Raw genomic sequence first — 4,794 nt, forward strand, 5'->3', positions numbered from 1 at the left:
CAACGCCTCAATCTGCCTCTGGGTAGGCAGCTCACTCGTGGGCTCGCTCAGTGTCTTGCGATGCATTTGGTATGTCAGGGAGTTCCTCCGCCGCGCGTACCAGCCTTTCCGGAATCCAGCGCGGCGCTTCGGCATCCTGTGGAAAAACACAAACATGCCCCCGTCCCCATATCAATACAGGGTCTGGCCCATACCACAGATCGGTAAGTGGATCCTTCCATCGTACAAGTGGTTTTTTGCATGAGGACCGTTCTCCCCAAAAACGCTGGGCTGCTGAGTTGCCTTCTGCGTCTAAAGTTAAAAAATTTAAAACATAAAGAGCATGGTTTAAGGTGTTATGCGGTGAGGGGCTATACAGTTCATTCCCCTTTTTTTGTTTTGATAATTGATGTTTAAGGCGTTGATGGGCTCGTTCCACAATACCTTGCCCCTGTGGATTATAAGGAATTCCTGTTTTATGATGAATTTGGAAAGAAAGACAAAAACGTTGAAAAGAACGGCTAGTATAACCAGGTCCATTATCTGTTTTGAGGGTATTTGGAACTCCTGAAACAGAAAAACAAAAAAGTAAATGTTGAATACAGTGACGAGTTGATTCTCCGGTGTGAAGGGAGGCCATGAGAAAATTGGAAAAAGTGTCGATAGAGACATGAACATATTTAAGACGCCCAAATTGAGGAATGTGAGTGACATCTGTTTGCCAGAGATGATTAGGGCGTAGACCTCGAGGGTTGATACCATATTGAGGGAGAACAAAGAATTGAGGACAGGTAGAACAAGATTTAACGATTTGTCGTGCAGCTTCACGGGAAATCTTAAATTGTAACCGTAAAGAATGACTATTTTGGTGATGTAAGTCATGGGATTTTCGGGCTGCATCAATAGCTGATTGAAAAAACACTTGTTTAGTAAGAACGTCCGCAGTGTGATTGCCTTGTACCAGGGCACCAGGAAGGGTGGAATGTGCGCGAATATGCCCAAAGAAACACGGGTGTTGGCGACAGTGGAGAACCTGTTGAATCAATGTAAATAAGTTAAGAACTTCAGGAGAGGTTGTGCCGATAATTGGAACAGTTTCAAGCATCTGTAAGGCACCGACCACATAGGAGCTGTCTGTAAATAAATTGAAGGAAGTGGGTACAGTTAGCAATGCTTGGTGGACTGCAAATAATTCAACAACCTGAGCAGAAGAAAAACTGGTATGTGCGTAATAGGTTTGGTGGTTAATAATTAAAGCTGCAGTACCATTAGACGATCCATCTGTAAATATAAGTGTTGCTTCAGGAATAGGTTGTCGGCGAACTATTTTTGGAAAAATAAAGGCATGAGAGCTAGCAAATTGTAACAATTTATCAGAAGGATAATGATGAGTAATCCATCCCGGGTAATTTGCGAAAGCTATAGACCAATTATCTGAAAACTGAAAAAGCCAATCTTGTTGTTCTAAAGCATAAGGAACACAAATGAAGGGAGGTTCTATGCCGAAATATTGGATAGCCTCATGACGTCCTTTTGCTACAGTTTTTGCAACAAGCTCATAGTAAGGGAGCAGATGTTTAGTTGGAGTAGCAGATAGATATATCCATCGCAAAGGTTTATCTTGATAAAGAACCCCTGTGGGTGCTCGAGGGGTAGGAAGTATATACAAACCCCATGATCGTTGGTAATCACAATAAGTAATCTGTTGTTGTCTAATAGCTTCTTCTATTGATTGTAAGGCTGATCGTCCTTCTAAAGAAAGTGTTCGGGGTGACGCAGGGTCAGAGTCACCTTTAAGGATGTCAAATAATGGCTGCAAGGTATAAGTGGGTAGTTTTAAATAAGGGCGTATCCAATTAATGTCTCCTAGAAGTTTTTGAAAGTCATTTAGAGTTTTTAAATGGTCAGTCTGTAATTGTACCAATTGGGTGTTATAAACACGAGGGTATAAGGAGAAACCCAAATAATTATAGGGAAAGTGAGTTTGAATTTTTTCATCAGCAATGACAAGACCATTAAGGCTTAAATGTTTTTTTAGAATAGAAAAAGCTTGATACAATAGATGTTCGTCAGCATGAGCTAGTAATATATCATCCATATAATGAACTAAATATAACTGAGGAAAACGTTGACGAACGGGAGCTAATGCTGTAGCAACAAATTTTTGACACAGCGTAGGGCTATTAGTCATTCCTTGTGGGAGGACTCTCCATTGATAACGTTGCATAGGCTCTTTAAAATTAACAGAGGGTAAACTAAAGGCAAATCTTTTACAATCTTGAGGTGCAAGAGGAATAGTGTAAAAACAATCTTTTAAATCTATAATAATGATATAGGATTTATCAGGTATAGCGGAAGGAGTGGGCAACCCAGGTTGTAGGGCTCCCATATGCATCATTGTTTCATTTACCTTGCGAAGATCTTGTAACAATCTCCATTTTCCAGACTTCTTTTTACTAACAAAAATTGGGGAATTCCAAGCAGAGGTAGAGGGTTCAATATGCCCAAGCCTCAGCTGTTCCTGCACCAGCTGTTGTGCGGCAGAAAGTTTTTCTTGTGTCAGGGGCCACTGATCGACCCATACCGGTTCCTCAGATTTCCAATCAATAGGATCGGCATGTGTCACAGGAGAATCAGAGGTCCCTAGAAAAAACACCCCAAGCCTTTTCGATCTTGATTAGATTTTAAATCAAGGGGTAAAACGATGCCTTGATGTTGTTTACCTAAACCTTGGTTTGGAAGTAAGCCCTGATCTAACATCAAATCTGTTACGGTGGATGAAGGACTATATAAATAAACACCCATTTTACTTAAAATATCACGCCCCCATAGATTAACTGGAAGATGGGGCAGAATATAAGGTTTAAATTGGCCTGTATGGCCGTCTTTATCCTTCCAAGTAAGAAGGGATGAACTTTGTTCTGGATTGGTAGTTTGGCCAATACCCTGAAGAGTGGAAATAGCTGTTTGTTTAGGCCATGTAGTAGGCCAGTATTTATCAGAAATAACGCTAATATTGGCCCCTGTATCAAGCACTCCGCGGAAAAGCTTACCATTAATGCGTAGCTCAAGTTCTGGTCGTGCCTCGGTAACATTTTGCACCCAATAGGCGTCAGAGGACCCGAAACCTTTATCTTGATGGTCTCTATTAATTGTTCTTCCCTGTATAACTAATGGAACTAAAAGGAGTTGAGCTATACGTTGTCCTGCATTAATTACAATAATTTTGTTAGGAGCGGAGGCTAATATTTTTATCTCTCCTGTATAATCAGAGTCAATCACACCAGGATGAATAAGTATTCCCTTTAAAGACGCACTGCTGCGCCCCAAAAGCAGTCCAGCGGTTCCCGGAGGTAAAGGCCCAAACACTCCTGTGGCAAGGGTTTGAACCCCCATCTCGGGTGTTAATACTGTGTAGGAGGTGGCACAGAGGTCCAATCCCGCACTGCCTCTTGTGGCTCGACAGAGGTCTGCAATGGTTCTTTTGGAACCTGCAGTGTTGCCCCATAACATTGTTTCGGGGCCAGGGGCTGGCCCCTCACCCAGTTTCCCGAAACCGGGGGCAAAGGATTACCTTGAACATCCATTTTAGAACGACAATCTCGGGCCCAATGCTTCCCTTTTTTACATCGTGGGCATAAATTAGGAGTGTTAACAGAGGTTTGTTGCTTTTGGGGGCACACTGTAGCCTGATGGCCAGGTTGACCACAAACAAAGCAACCCGAATTACCTGACTTTTGAAGTCCTTTCTTGTTCCGGGCTTGCTGCTGAAAAAGTACCTCTTTAATGCCTTTTCCTTGTAACGCTGCTGCCATAGCAATGCCTTGCATATAGGAGGGTCCAATGTCAGCACAAATGCGAATAAAATCAGACAGATCTCCCTTTTTTCGATAAGGTCTTAAAGCAGCTTGACAGGCAGAGTTAGCGTTTTCAAAAGCCAATTGTTTTGCTAATACCATCCCAGCCTTTTCATCTGACATTATCTTACCTATAGTATCTAAGAGCCGTGCCACGAAGTCTTGATAAGCCTCATCAGGTCCCTGTCCGACTTTTGAAAGATCTTCTGTCTTAGTACTGGAGCTAGGAAGTTTTTTCCAAGCCTGCCGAGCCGCGTTTGATATTTGTGCATATGCACCAGGTAAGAAATTAAGTTGAGTATCAGTAGCCTGGTAAGGGCCTTCACCAATCAACATTTCGTAGGAGGTCTGTATACCTTGCTGTCGGTTAACATCGGCTATACGAGCACACTGTTCAAAATATTCAGATTTCCATAGCAAGTAATCTCCCCCCGACAAACAGGCCCTAGCTATTTGTTTCCAATCATTTGGGGATAGATTTTGAGTACCCAAACTTTCTATCATAGCAATAGTGAATGGAGCGGTAGGACCGTATTGTGAACAAGCAATCTTTAACTCTTTCAGTTGTTTAAAAGGCAGTGATTCATAAAAACGCTGGTTGTTATGTTCAAAGACAGGGAAAGCAAGAGAAAAATCAGAGACAACCTCACCAAGTCGTTGTGCTTGTCTCAATGCCTTCTGCAGTGGAGACATGATCTCAGACGGTGGAGGAGGCCCCGAAGGAGGATCGAGACCTGCTACAACGGAAGGAGCATAGGCAGGGGGAAGAGGCGGAGCAGAAGGAGATTTAGCATTGTTACTAGGAAGCTTGATTCCTGAGTTCTGCAAAGCAATAGTGAGGTTTTTTAAACATTCAACCAATTCATCTTTAGATGTTGACGCCCCCTTTTCTTGTGCTAAAAAACCCCAATCTTCTTGATGGTATTTAGCAGCTTCTTCGTCTAATTCCGCCTCATCT

Source organism: Ovis canadensis, chromosome X (assembly GCF_042477335.2).
Source record: "Ovis canadensis isolate MfBH-ARS-UI-01 breed Bighorn chromosome X, ARS-UI_OviCan_v2, whole genome shotgun sequence".
In the NCBI taxonomy this organism is placed as follows: Eukaryota; Metazoa; Chordata; class Mammalia; order Artiodactyla; family Bovidae; genus Ovis; species Ovis canadensis.